The sequence below is a fragment of the Oncorhynchus gorbuscha genome, linkage group LG05, assembly GCF_021184085.1.
Source record: "Oncorhynchus gorbuscha isolate QuinsamMale2020 ecotype Even-year linkage group LG05, OgorEven_v1.0, whole genome shotgun sequence".
NCBI classification, from domain to species: domain Eukaryota; kingdom Metazoa; phylum Chordata; class Actinopteri; order Salmoniformes; family Salmonidae; genus Oncorhynchus; species Oncorhynchus gorbuscha.
This window is the reverse complement of record NC_060177.1, coordinates 49,720,458-49,736,429: the sequence shown is the minus strand read 5'-3', so window position 1 is coordinate 49,736,429 and position 15,972 is coordinate 49,720,458. Positions and strand designations below refer to the sequence as shown.

Genomic DNA, 15,972 nt, shown 5'->3' with positions numbered 1-15,972 from the left:
CCATATCTGTTACTATACTCATTTTGTGAAGACAATAGCTCCCTGATTTTATTAATGAGATGTAATAACCCAACAATGCTGAATAATTTAATTATAGGTGTACACCAAGTACCATTTCATGTAAGTTGACCAAATTCAAAGTCATGTTCAGGTACCATTGCATGTACATTTTATTTTTCATTCAACTTTTGCCGATGGTTAGCAAGTAAAGTTGACACAAAGTTAGATCGTGTACATTAATCAAATTAGGCCTGGAACACACGCTTGGACACAGTTGTTGCCTGGTGTGCACACTTTAGTCCACACCCACTGTGAGGTGTACCACTGCCCACCGGGCGAAATGCAATGTTTTTTTAGGTGTCCCTTCTCGAGTTTGGTTCACTGCTTTTAGAGTCACTTCCTTCTAAAGCTTTACTAGTCGAACACAGCATCTCACACTTGCCACATAACAGGCCAGCATATCTCAGCACAATCATGCGTCCATTGTGTCTTACCTATATCCTTTTAGTCGGTAAGTGTATCATTTTTGTATTTGAAGTGTCTGGTGGTGCTGATGTTAAATACTCCGTTGAAAGATACAGTATATCCACTTTAATCACACCATCTGTTCTCTCTTTTCTACAGCAGCAGCAGAAGCTGTGAATCTGCATCAGGAGCAGTTAACAGTGACCAAATCCTCCGGCAAATCCGGTGTTATTGAATGCAGAGCTACAGGCTTCAACACTGGTAACATTCACTGGTATCAGCAAAAAGACGGAGAAGCTCTGAAGTGGATTCTGTTCATGCATAAAGGTGGTGGAAAAATCAACCAAGGATCCTGATTTTGAGGATTACCAAGCAGAAAAGGCAGAAAATTCGGACATATTCACACTGACAATCCCTACCCAAAAGGCAGATCATGTAGCCACGTACTACTGTGCTACCTTTGATAACCACAGTGACAACTGCAGTTCATTCCCTGTGCAGAAAACTACCTTACAGTTCCTTCTCAATGAGAGACCTTAGCGTCACCACGGGATGTGACATTAGCAGAGGGTTGAGAAGCTGTTAAAACATCATCACCTGGGTTTGGTGTGGTTTCTAACTCTCATCTTTATGTCTCCCCTATCTAACCACATTCTCTGATGCTTCATTGGGAGGTCCAATCAAATCAGCGAGAAATCACACTGAGGAATACATTTGACTCGCCAAATAGTTTCTTGGAATACCTTTTGAATATAACAATAGTATTATATATTATCTAAATATTGTATATAATGTATTACTACTGTATGGTCTATATTGACTATAACCATGTAAAATGCAGATGAACTGAAAGCAGAAAAAATGCAATTGTGTCAATAGTGTGTGTGGGGGGGGATCTAAATTAACAAAAAGATACGTTTTTGTCTAGGATTTACTTGGAGTGTGATTCTGGATCTGGGACACAGGAGATTTTGCGGTTTGGATCCGGGTCAAAACTCATCGTCACTGGTAAGGACCTCTACTAGATACTGTATATTATATTTGTTTATTTGACTATATTTAACAAATGAAATTAAACTAATTTTAGATGTTGCATACATATTCTGTTAGACGCAAATGCAATGGCTTAGAATAGGGAAAAATAACTTTATTTTCCTATAAATAAATAAATGCTATGTTGTGCAAACACTATCTTAGAGAAATTTAAAACTAATTGCGTGGGGCTGGAGTCTGGTCAAGTGTTAGAGCTGATTACTCTGGATCAGGTGTACCTCCTGACGATGCGGGTTAAGAACCTTTCTGAGCTGATAGATATATAATACACTATTCTATTTTATACCATGGCATTGTTGAAATCTTGTTTCTGATGGCTAGAAAGGCTTTTTTGTTGTGCCCATCCTTGTGTGTTGATATTTTAGTACTACAATAGATTGGAAAGTGCAAAGTGTTTCCTTTTAAACACACAAAGGTGTTCACTTTTTTATTTTTCTTATAACGTGAGTTTCGATTGTTTCACATGCAAATCAGATGAGAACCAACTCAGGAAACCCAAAGTGACCGTGTACCTGGCATTCAAACCTGAGCTGAATGGGAAGACCACCCTGCTATGTCTGGCTAGGGACATGTTTCCAGATTTGGTCTAGATGTCATGGAAGATGGAGGATGAAAACGGCCGAACTGTGGAGGTGCCCAAAGCAGAGATGGAACAGCTGGAGCAGAGGGAGGAAGGACAGACGACCAGTATGATCATGTATCAGGGAAAGGCAGAGGCCAAATACATCTGTTCGGTGGAGCATGAAGCGGGCCCTGAAGAAGCTGACACATCAAAAGGTAGCCAAAGTTTGAAATATTCCACAATTTGAGTGGTATTTTCCTTCTTGTTTGTTTTTTAAATACTAGTTCACATGGCAATGTGTTAGTAACTTTCCAGATTATTTAAAAACTGTGTAATTGAAACATTGAATTGAGACATTAGTGAACTACCTGTGATAATGAAATTATCCTCCAGAAATAATTAAAGATGTAGTGATTGGACATACAATAATATTTGGTTGAATTACTCCATCTAACCAGGGTTGGGTGCTTTGAATAAAAACGAGAAAAACATTTAGTTCGAATTGACCCCAACTCTGCATGTAACCCTCACATTGTCAATCAATTACTTATTTCTCACAAATACATGTTCTTTGTTACTTGTAGGTTTTTCATCAAAGCAAAATGTTTGCTCTCCATCTACCAATGCGATGGTACCACCCTACATACCCAATGGTGAGATTCATTTGATCATTTTATGAACTTTGAACTTGAGGTCTGCGGGCGACTCATTTCTTTATCATGCTCCTGATGCTTTTCATATTGCTCCCTCTGACTTCTTGTCTGACTCCCACCCGTTCCCACAATAACTGGTCCTGCATCCGACCACAGTCCTGAAATGTTGTTTTAGGCGTATGTGATGCAGCTCACTTGACAGTCCTGGTCACAGAAATTGCGTTACTTAAGGCAAGATCAAAATGTGCCAAAATAGCAACCCCCTAGAGTCAATGTCCGCTCCCCGTGAGAAATCCCCATCAAAATATATCTGTTTAAACTAAAGATATTCATTTCTGGCATGGGCTGCATCTCAATCTGCCAATGGACGAGCTACAGCTGTGTTTGTCAGACCATGAGACATCCTGAAAATCGGTCTTCTCATGAAAACGTCTGTAGCGTCCAAACAGTTTGGGCTACACACTAATATTTTACCTTTATTTAACTAAGCAAGTCAGTTAAGAACAAATTATTGTTTTCAATGACGGCCTAATGTGGGTTAACTGCCTGTTCAGGGGCAGAACGACAGATTTTGTAGCTTGTCAGCTCAGGGGTTTGAACTTGCAACCTTCCGGTTACTAGTCCAACGCTCTAACCACTAGGCTACCCCTCTATGGACAGGTGAGTTTCTCATGAACAAGTTTTGCTCCAGGACGTTCACAAAACTCACAAGACTTGTCTTTAAGTAGCCGGGTACTAGTTAAAAAATATAAGGAAGTATATATGGAAGTGCTCAACATTTTTTTTTTAATGTGTCTAAAAAAAACTATACATTTTCCTGACCTTTCTTATATCTCTCAGGAAAATCGATAGTTTGTTTTGAAGTGTATCTTTAACGTGGAAAGGGGTAAAAGTATTATTAGTTTTTCACAAACGTAGCAGGATGGGCTTTTAGCTGAACAATAGACTAATCAACCTTTACTAAATAATTGTGTAATAGCCAAGCTAGGTGTGAAATAATATTTCAGAAATTGCCCCACACACAGAGTTTGAGCGGATACTTGGGACTCGGCTTTCTTGATCGTCTTCCTTTTTTTATTCTTCCTTTTTGAGCAAATTGCTCGGTTGATTCGGTTGATTCGACTGTGAAGATGACATTATTGAATGGTTCGCCAGCTTTGATCTGGGCCTGCAGGACACGAAGGTCATTGTTTGTCAGACAAATCATTTGGTCGAAACTATAAAACAGTACAAAACAAGCGAACACACATAGTTAATGTTCTGATATTTATATATATATATATATATATATATAAAAAATTCAGTAAATCCTGCTTTATTCTCCGGCCAGAAAAACGGTCACGCCAACATACAGGGCGCATAAAACAGACCAGCCCAAACACAGGACCAAACAGTCCGGAGAATACAAACATGACAACTACAACCAACAGAGTAACAAAAACAACAATCCTGCACAAAACAAGGGCGGGTCAAACTACTACATATAGGGAAGCTAATTAAACTAAAACAAACACAGATGAAACTAATAAGACAAAACCAACAGACAAACGAAAAAGGGATCGTAGCGGCTAGTAGGACGGTGACGACGACCGCCGAGCACCGCCCGAACAGGCAGGGGAGCCAACTTCGGCGGAAGTCGTGACACTCCTGACTGTAATTAAAGCAATGTGGATGTTGTGCCGTAATGCCAGCAGATTACAGATTGCCTTTGTCGGTCGTTCATCATCTTAATGAATATAAGCAAGTGATGTCTGCTAAATAATCAAGTTAGGTTTCTCCAGAAATAAATACATCTAAATAACAAACTGACTTTATTTACATATTAAATCATTTAGAAGTTTGTAAGTCGCTCTGGATAAGAGCGTCTGCTAAATGACTTAAATGTAAATGTAAATGTATATAAAAGCCCCTAAAATATTCTCACAGATCCTAGAGGAAAATGCCCCTTCGATAATAATTTAGAGTCCTCCAATCCTCTAAATGTAATTATTGGCGGAGAGTCACGTCATTGAAAAAAATATTTTTAGATATACTATAGGCATTTGTTGGTAACATATGTAAGATGTTTTATATTCATCATATGTTTGTAAGTTACTTCTCATCAGAATGGTATTTTTGTATAATACTGTGGCGGGTTGCAGTTATCTGTTCTATTTCAAGACTAAGTTGCATGGGCCGCAGAGAGGGGAGAGGTCAAAGTGTCATCATGTGTAAACATATCTTTTGCTCCACAATGTCTGTGTGCCAGTCAGTGTGTCTCTGTGATCTTGTCCAGGATTGGTTGTATTTAGAATTGGTTGTATCTAAATGACAATTTGATATATGACTGTTGATATGGAGGATTGGTTTATAGTTCTGAGTTTGAGAGAGGAGACAAAGCTGAACAATGAATTATGCCGATGCTGTTTTATCCTGTGTATCTTTGCTATAAAGGATCCCATTTTGCCATTGTGTTGGGACTCTCAACTTTTCATTAGAGATACTGAACTGTTGAAAGTCAAAATGCTATTGCAATGTGGAGGAGGCTCTCAGAGAATTCTCTGAGAGACACTGAAATTACCTGAGAGTCACAGGATTGTGATAGAGCTGATATAATTAAAGATGGACTTTGATAACTAACTCTGACTTGTGTGTGTGGTTTGCTCCCATGATTTGGTAAATAGAGGAAATTTCCACGACACCTTTCATAGGCAAAATGACTCCCACTCGTGTTTAGTAATGTGCTGTTAAAAATGGTGTAGGTCTTATTTATTTAAAGAGCATATTGAAGTTAGAAGCAAAAGCCTTCAACTATTTTAGCACCATTTCACGTTGCTCTGAGAAAAGCATGGGGACTGGTCTTGGTAAATTAATGAGATTTTTATTTTCACTTAATTTCTGTTTTGGTAAGACAATAATTATAAAATTAGGGTGCAGAAATGTTATGCTCTTAGTGTACTGTAACCTTTATTTAACTAGGCAAGTCAAATTCTTATTTGCAAAGACAGCATACTCCTTCCATATATTCCATTCCATCCTAACGGAAACCATGAGGGTTTCGTTTTTAGTTTCTCTGAATAGAAACACCATAATATTAATCAAATTAATTAAGCCAAATTTCTTAAAATCAATCCCATATCCTATGTTATTACAAAAATGTTTTCAATTCTCTGTTAATGACAATACGGAAGACTATCAAATGCTTCTCAAAGATGCCCTCTGATGCCCTCAAACTAGCAATAACTTGCAGTAACAGAAAAAATGTCTGACAAATAGATAACATGCCACAGAGTGCTGCAGCAGCCCGCAAGGTGTGCCGCAGTATGACACAGTGGTTCCTCCTCTAAAAGTTGCATCAAGGCCATCAGAGTATTAAACAGCCTTCACTAATACAGAGAGGCTGCTGCCTACATACAGACTTCAAATCATTGGCCACTTTAACAAATGGAGCACTAGTCACTTTATTAATGCCACTTTAACAGTGGTGGACAAAGTACTAAATAATCATTCTTGAGTAAAAGTAAAGATCTCTTAATAGAAAATGACTCAAGTTAAAGTGAAATTCACCCAGTAAAATACTACTTGAGTAAAAGTAAAGATCTCTTAATAGAAAATGACTCAAGTTAAAGTGAAATTTACCCAGTAAAATACTACTTGAGTAAAAGTCTAAAAGTATTTGGTTTTAAATATACTTAAGTATCAAAAGTAAATGGAATTGCTAAAATGTACTTAAGTATTGAAAGTAATAGTATAAGTATTCATAATTTTTAATTCCTTATATTAAGCAAACCAGACTGCACATTTTTCTTGTTTTTTTTATTGACGGATAGCCAGGGGCACACACAAAATTTACAAACAAAGCATTTGTGTTTAGTGAGTCCACCAGATCAGAGGAAGTAGGGATGAGCAGGGATGTTCTCTTGATAAGTGTGTGAATTGGACCAGAGCTCAGAACATGCGCTGACCAGCTGGCAAATGTCTTCACTGACATTTTTAATCTCTCCCTGACACAGTCTGTAATACCTACATGTTTCAAGCAGACCCTGCTCCCAAGAATGCCAAGATAACCTGTTTGAATGACTATTGCCTCGTAGCACTCACATCTGTAGCCATGAAATGCTTTGAAAGGCTGGAAATAGCTAAAGGACTCTGACCATGAGAAACAAGATTCTATGGTCTGAAGAAAAATATATTGAAATCTTTGGCCTGAATGCCAAGTGTCAAATCTGGAGGAAACCTGGCACCATCTCTACGGTGAAGCATGGTGTTAGCATGCCTACGGTGAAGCATGGTGGTGGCAGCATCATGCTGTGGGGATGGTTTTCAGCGGCAGGGACTGGGAGACTTGTCAGGATTGTGGGAAAGATTAATGGAGCAAAGTACAGAGAGATCCTTGATGAAAACCTGCTCTAGACCTCAGACTGGGTCAAAGGTTCACCTTCCAACAGGACAACGACCCTAAGCACACAGCCAAGACAACACAGGAATGTCCTTGAGTGGCCCAACCAGAGCTCGGACTTCAACCCGATCGAACATCTCTGGAGAGATAATAGCTGTGCAGCGATGCTCCCCATCCAACCTGACAGAGCTTGAGAGGATCTGCAGAGAAAATGGGAGAAACTCCGCAAATACAGGTGTGTCAAGCTTGTAGTGTCATACCCAAGACGACTTGAGGCTGTAATTGCTGCCAAAGGTTCTTCAACAAAGTACTGAGTAAAGGGTCTGAATACTTATGTAAATGTGATATTTCAAATTAAATGTTTTATACATTTGCAAAAATGTATAGAAACCAGTTTTTGCTTTGTCATTATGTAGATTGATGAGATTAAAAAAGTTTTTTTTTTTAATAAGGCTGTAATGTAACACAATGTGGAAAAAGTAAAGGGGTCTGAATACTTTCTGAATGCACCGTACATATCTACCTCTATTACCTCGTGCCCCTGCACATCGACTCGGTACGGGTCCCCTGTGTAAATAGCCAAGTTATCTTTTACTTGTCTATTTATTCCTTGTGTTTTAATGTTTGAATAATTTCATTTTTTTTCTCTGCATTGTTGGGAAGGGCCTCTAAGTAAGCATTTCACTGTTAGTCTACACTTTCTTTTTTATGAAGCTTGTGACAAATAAAATTGTATTTATGTATTTGAGATATTCGTGTATTTAATTTTCAATGAATTATCTACATTTTCTAAAATCACGCTTTCACTTTTTAATTATTGGGTGTTGTGTGTAGATGGGTGAGAAAACAAATGTTTTCTTTGAATTCAGGCTGTAATACAACAACATGTGGAATAAGTCAAGGGGTATCAATACAATCTGAAGGCACGAGATTGAAATGAACCCATCAGTCTTCTCCCTCTTCCTCAGCAACCTTCCAGTCCATGTGCAGTCTGCATCTGGCCTCTCTGGTTTATACAGTGATGATAGTGAAGAGCATGGTGTACTGCTGTGGGCTCTCTCTCCTGCTGCACCACAGGAACATGGGAAATAGCCCCCCTTCCTGAAGAAAAGCTCATCTCTTCATTATGAAGAGTTCTGAAAGAGCTCTGGGAAATGAGGAAATTTCGGTCCCCATATTCGTCTTCCAATTCCTCACAGTGAGAAAAAAGTACTATTACTGATATCTATGAGAAGTTTTTGTATTCCAAAGTCGTTTGAAAACATCTGTAAAAGTTTTAAAGGTAAAAAATACTAATGGGTTGCTTGTTTCGTCACAATATTCTTTAGAGCTTTCTCTTGAGGACTGGTGGCCGACTAAAAGTTCTACTCGATGCATTCTCAATTGGCGCTGATTAATATTTAGTCTAAAGTGCATTATAATGACTGGGAAACTGTGATATTTCTCAAGTAGACAAATAATTAGTAGGAAAACCTTTTGTCATCATTGTGCTGTCACCAGATTTCCTTTAGCTGTAGTATAACGTTAACTAGCTATCTGAACGTGAGGGGAGAGCACCGACTGTTACCTAGCTAACATTAGTATTGCTAGATTTTTTTGGACAACCTTTACTAGCTAATGACATTGCCATCTGTCTGAAGTAAATGTGAAGACATATAATGCTGACAAAATTGTTTCCTACTTAATATTTGCCCTGTGTTGGCAATATCATCGTATTTCTGAGACTCTACAGTTTAATTTAGACCAAACATGGATGCTAAGAATGACTGGGAACCGCTAAAGTTGTTGGCATCTATCAATGATATACACCACCATTGAAAGGTTTGGGGTCACTTAGAAATGTCTTTGTTTTTGAAAGAAAAGCTAATATTTTTTGTCCATTTGCAATTGCAATTGTCTCTTTAAGACCAGTCACCAGTCACTCATTCACAAATCACTTATGCAGGCAATTTGAAATAAACCATTTTTGGGTGGTCAATCGGCTTTGAAATCAGTCTGTTGTTTTATGCTTTGCAAAGTTGTAGGGTGGTGAGCTTCAGCTGTAAGCTAACCTGCAATGTTAGCTTTCTTTGAATGCTTAATAAAAGACAGGTTAAAAACAATTGAAAGGTCCCGAACATTGAAAATCATGTTTTTCATCAAACTGGATGATATTCAGAGGAAACTAGTTTAAAGTAGGTTAACCCACATATGACAAATGACTGTAACTGGTACATTGATAAAGTTTGATCAGTAAGTTACTGGTCCCCTCCCAACATGTCAAACTCTTGGATTTAGTAGGCTGGCATTACCGGAACACACTCTTTTCACACCATTTCGCCTTGTGGGCGGTGCCATATATCACTGTGGGCATAGATTACAGTGTGCATAATAATAATAATTAATAACAATACGGGTGCACACAGCATTGAGAATGAGATGAGCACCCGCTCAAGTCTGAATCTTGGAATCTATTTTCAACTCACCGCCTAACTACAGTATGGATGTTTCTGTTTCATCAATGAGTGTCACGTCCTGACCTTAGTTCCTTTTTTATGTCTCTGTTTTAGTTTGGTCAGGGTGTGAGTTGGGGTGGGCATTCTATGTTTTGTGTTCTATGTTTTCCATTTCTATGTGTTTGGCCTAGTATGGTTCCCAATCAGAGGCAGCTGGCAATCGTTGTCTCTGATTGAAAACCATACTTAGGCGGCCTGTTTTTCCCACTTGAGTTGTGGGTAGTTGTTTTCTGTCTCTGTGTTTCTACCAGACAGAACTGTTTCGGTTGTACGTTTGTTTACTTTGTGTTTCAGTGTTCAGCTTATCGAATAAATCTAACATGGACACTTACCACGCTTCATCTTGGTCCTCCTCCTCTTCTTCCACCACCAACAACAGCCGTTACAATGATTGACAAAGATGAAGTAATGTCATCACTGAATTCATGTTATGTTTGCTATTTCATGCAGCCACAGAATAAAAAGTTCCTATAAAAATGATTTTGTATTCAAATGTCTATTTAAAGTTCAGATATATCATTCACGCAAAATAATGAGACTGGGTGTTAAAGTTGGCCTCATGTATAGGCCCTCCGGAAAATAAATTTTTCATTTCATTTTACCTTTATTTAACCAGGCAAGTCAGTTAAGAACATATTCTTATTTTCAATGACGGCCTGGGAACAGTGGGTTAACTGCCTGTTCAGGGGCAAAACGACAGATTTGTACCTTGTCAGCTCGGGGGTTTGAACTCGCAACCTTCCGGTTACTAGTCCAACGCTCTAACCACTAGGCTACGCTACCGCCCCAAATATGATCAAGGACATCCAAAATCCATCACATGAACTATATTTAATGAAGCCAGCAATGCTGATACCAAATTAATTTTAAAATATTAAAGTTATCACATGGGGCTAGAGAAAAGAGAGAGATATATACTCACACACATACAGCTTATGTAGCTAGGTCTACAGTAAAACTCACCCCATATCATCCAAATCAAAGTTTATTTGCCACGTGCGCCGAACACAGGTGCAGACCTTACAGAGAAATGCTTACTTACAAGCCCTAACCAACAGTGCAATTTTTAAGTAAAACATATTTATTAGGTAAACAATTGATAAGTAAAGAAATACAACAACAAAAAAATGAAGTAAAATGACAGTGATTACAACAGTAGCGAAGCTCTATAAAGGTGGTACCAGTACAGGGTCCATGTGCGCTGGCACCGGTTAGTTGGGCTAATTTAGGTAAAACATACATGTATGTATCGTTAAAGTGACTATGCATAGAGTGCCAGTAGCGTAAAAGAGGGGGTTGGCGGGTGGCTGGACATAATGCAAATAGTCTGAGTAGCCAATGTGCGGGGACAACCGGTTAGTCGGGCTAATTGAGATATGTACATGAATGTATAGTTAAAGTGACAATGCATAGATGATAAACAGAGTAGCAGCAGCGTAAAAGAGGGGTTGGCGGGGGAGGGCACAATGCAAATAGTCTGGGTAGCCATTTGATTAGATGTTCAGTAGTCTAATGGCTTGTGGGTAGAAGCTGTTTAGAAGCCTCTTGAACCTAGACTTGGCGTTCTGGTATCGCTTGCCGTGTGGTAGCAGAGGGAACAGTCTATGACTCGGGTGGCTGGAGTCTTTGGCAATTTTTAGGGACTTCATCTGACACCGCCTGGTATAGAGGTACTGGATGGCAGGCAGCTTGGCCCCAGCGATGTACTGGGCCATACGCACTACCCTATGTAGTGCCTTGCGGTCGGAGGCCGAGCAGTTGCCATACCAGGCAGTGATGCAACCAGTCAGGATGCTCTCGATGGTGCAGCTGTAGAATCTTTTGAGGATCTGAGGACCCGTGCCAAATGTTTTCAGTCGCCTGAGTGGGAATAGGTTTTGTCATGCCCTCTTCACGACTGTCTTGGTGTGCTTGGACCATGTTAGTTTGTTGGTGATGTGGACACCAAGGAACTTGTTGCTCTCAACGTGCTCCACTACAGCCCCATCGATGAGAATGGGGGCAAGCTCAGTCCTCCTTTTTTCTGTAGTCCACAATCATCTCCTTAGTCTTGACCACGTTGAGGGAGAGGTTGTTATCCTGGCACCACACGGCCAGGAGTCATCAGATTGAGGGTTCTCAATGGCCAGAAGGTTGGGTTAGGTCCTCAGTCACTGTCAATCTGATTCCTCACTGTCATACAAATGCATACGTCAGAGGTCTCTTTTTAAAGACATTGCTAATGCTACAGCTTAGCCCACTAGCTACTTGCATAAACAACAACACTGAATGACTATGAATGAGTGTCAGAGGTTACGTGATTGACTGCCGGCAGGTGCCACTTGTATCAATAAATCATTATCAGAATATAGTTTGTGTGGTAATAATTTATTTATGTAATGTTTTATTGACGTTTCCAAGTACTGGTGACAAATCATTATTTCCAATTCTTGCTTAGATTGTAATGGACACATATGATATGTGTAAAACACTTTGAGATTATACTAATTATGATGAGCTAATGCTAAACTAATTGACAGCTTTGTGTGGAGCCATGTTTTACACTCTGCGTGTCACGTAAATGTCTCTTGGACCACATATGGTATTACTGTAACGGCTGTTGGAAGGAGAGGACCAAGGTGCAGCGTGTTCATGATTTTTATTAACTGAATACTGAAATAACAAAAATAACAAAGTGAATGACCAAAAACCGAAACAGTCCTATGAGGTGCAGAAAACACTAAACAGAAAATAACTACCCACAAAAACCATGTGGGAAAAGCTACCTAAGTATGGTTTCCAATCAGAGACAATGATAGACAGCTGTCCCTGATTGGGAACCATACCCGCCAAAGAAATGCAAAAACATAGAAAAAATAACATAGAATGCCCACCCTAGTCACACCGTGGCCTAACCAAAATAGAGAATAAAAGCCTCTATGGCCAGCGCGTGACAATTACAAAACAAGGTGTAGGGATGGGTCACACGTCTTTTGAGGAAACTTGTGATGTGATGATAGTAGATGACACACTACCTTCAACATGCATACTACAAACAGACCCAACTCATCTTGTCACCTCTTCTTATCTTTGGTTGAAGTGCATAACCAAAAATGGCTTCGTGGTGAATTCTCCAGTGATGAACTGTAATGGATATTAGCTCATTCATACTATAGTTTCTGTCAGCGGAGAGTTAGCTAAATATGACCGCTTGCGTTAGCTCACTCTTTCTTCAGTTAGCGCTAGGACTAATGTAGCCTACATGTTCTGATTTGGATGAGAATTGTGTTATGCTGTTGCTACTTCTGTGAATATCTGAACATTGCATCCAAAAAATAAATTGCTCACATTGAGGACATAACATTATAAAGACTGTGTTTGTGCAAAATGTTTCAGTGTAAAAACAGTGTGGCCAGCTCAATGTTAACTGTTACGTCAATTGTAACTAGAGTCCTCTAATCACACGGGTTTGAGCGTATATGCTGCAGGGGACCACTGTAGAAGGATCACACCCATGTGTTCGTCTGTATCCCCCAAATAATTAGGTTATTGGTAGGCCATCATTGCAAATAAGAATATGTTCTTAACTGACTTGCCTAATTAAATAAAGGTTAAATAAAATAAAATAAGTACAATTCCACACATTATGCCTAGAGGCTGAGAGAAAATGTTGAAGTTAATTTCCTGCAATTTATATGCTATCTGGGGTCCCACAATGTCTATATTTTGGGGGGGTGGGTTAGAGGACACAAGGTGTTTCTTTGGAGTGCAACGTAGAAACCAAGGTCTTTTGTGGCACCATTGCCACAACCTCTCTGCCCATGCTGTTGCTGGTTTACCAAAAAACATCAGTTGAAGAAAGATCTGTCTCTTTTACATAGCAACCAAGGAAGGATGAGATCTGTTCGATGATTACCTAGGGGGGTTTCACAATGCACGACCCAACAAATTGCAACTATCACCTGCACCCTCTGAATGGCACACATACACAATCCATGTCTCAAAGCTGAGACATTCTTCTTTAACTGCCTCCTCCCCTTCATCTACACTGATTAAGGTAGGTTTAAAAGGTGACATCAATAAGGGATCATAGCTTTCACCTGGCTTCATCTGGTCAATATACTATATGTCATGGAAAGAGCAGTTGTTCTCAATGTTTTGTATACTCAGTGCACATAGAAACCTTTCGTACATACACTCTATATACAAAAGTGTGTGGACACCCCTTCAAATTAGTGGATTCTGCTATTTCAGCCACACCCATTGCTGACAGGTGTATAAATCGAACACACATCCATCCAATCTCCATAGACAAACATTGGCAGTAGAATGGTCTTACTGGAGAGCTCAGTGACATTCAACGTGGCACCTTCATAGGATACCACATGTCCAAGAAGTCAATTCGTATAATATCTGCCCTGCTAGAGCTGCCCCGGTCCACTGTAAGTGCTGTCATTGTGAAGTGGAAATGTCTAAGAGAAACATTGGCTCCGCCGCAAAGGGGCAGGCCACACAAGCTCACAGAACGGGACAGCTGAGTGCTAAAGCATGTAGCGAGTGAAAATCGTATGTCCCCGGTTGCAACACTCACTACCGAGTTCCAAACTGTCTCTGTTCTTCTGGTGCTTTATGAAATGACTGAGCAGCTGCACACAAGCCTAAAATCACAATGCACAACGCCAAGCATCGGCTGGAGTGGTGTAAAGCTTGCCGCCACTGCTACACTCAGTAGTGTAGTGTAGCAGTGGAAACGCGTTCTCTGGAGTGTTGAATCACGCTTCACCATCTGGCAGTCAGACGGTCGAATCTGGGATTGGCGGATGCCAGGAGAAAGCTATCTGTATAGTGCCAACTGTACGGTTTGGTGGAGGAGAAATAATGGTATGGGGCTGTTTTTCATGGTTTGGGCTCAGCCCCTTAGTTCCAGCAAGGGGAAATCTTAACGCTACAGCATACAATGACATTCTAGACAATTCTGTGCTTCCAACTTTGTGGCAAAAGTTTGGGAAAGCCCTTTCCTGTTTCAGCATCACAATTCCCCCGTGCACAAAGCGAGGTCCATACATACTGTAAATGGTTTGTTGAGATCGGTGTGGGTGAAATTGACTTTGCTGCACAGAGCCCTGACCTCAACCCCATCAAACACCTTTGGGATGAATTGGAACACCGACTGCAAGCCAGGCCTAATCAACCAACTTCAGTGCTCGACCATCCTAATACTCTTGTGTCTGAATGGAAGCAAGCCCCTGCAGCAATGTTCCAAAATCTAGTGGAAAGCATTCCCAGGAGAGTGGGGGCTGTTATAGCAGCAAAGGGGGGACCAAACTCCATATAAATGCCCATGATGTTGAAATGATTTTGGCCATGTAGTGTATTATAAGAGAATTAGCCTAAAGATAAGATTAAATTGACAATAGTCTGATGTTGGCATTCCTCGCATAGGCCTATGCCTGGTTTTTGTTCCACTCATTTCAGTTATAGCAGTTGTTTCTTCTATCGAATTAAAGAGATGGAGTCCAGACAGGCTACATTAGGAAACTTTCTGAATGGACATAGAGACAATCAGCGAACTCACACATGCACACGCCTCTAATTGGATCTATCAATCACCATCGCATCTCAGACACAAAAGCAAAAGCAAATCCCATTTCTCATTTCCTACCTTCAAATCTTGTCTGTAGGCAAGGGCTACATTGTGATAACGCTGAACCAATCGAGCTGATCAAATGAATTGACAAGGAAGGTTTGAAGGCAATGAAACAACACCTGTTGTTCTTTAGCCAGCCTTTAGCCAGCAACCTGTTCTTTAGCCAGCCTTTGATACATTTTGGGACGTAATGGTTGGTTGCCGGCAAAAGATTTTAATTAGAGTGAGTGATTGTCTCAATCTCTGTCTTTCATAGCACAAGTAGTGGCCTATATTCACTGTAGTAGGCCTAATATTCATCCGACTGACAATATTCACTGACGAGTTTACCACATCACTCATTGGCTTAATTAATAAGTGCATCTATGACTTCGTCCTCACAGTGACCGTACGTGCATATCCCAACCAGAAGCCTTGGATTACAGGGAACATCCGGATTGAGCTAAAGGCTAGAGCTACCACTTTCAAGGAGCAAGACTCTAATCTGGACGCTTTTAAGAAATCCTTCTACGACCTCTGACGAGCTATCAAACTGGCCAATACTCAAAATAGGACTAAGATCTAATCGTACTACGTCGGCTCTGACACTCTTCGGATCTGGCAGGGCTCTCAAACTATCACAAATAAACCCCATAAAAATGTCAGCCTACCAGTATTTTCAATGGCTGTCACTTTTATTATAAGGCAAAGTCCTCCCAGATTGCAGTTCCTATGGCTTCCACTAGATATCAACAGTTTTT

At 40.0% G+C, this 15,972-nt stretch overlaps 1 pseudogene; it reads left to right on the top strand.

Moving 5' to 3' along the window:
- The first annotated feature begins 275 nt into the window (after nt 1–275).
- Nucleotides 276–9,631, top strand: LOC124034886 (annotated as a pseudogene).
- Nucleotides 9,632–15,972: the final 6,341 nt, after the last annotated feature.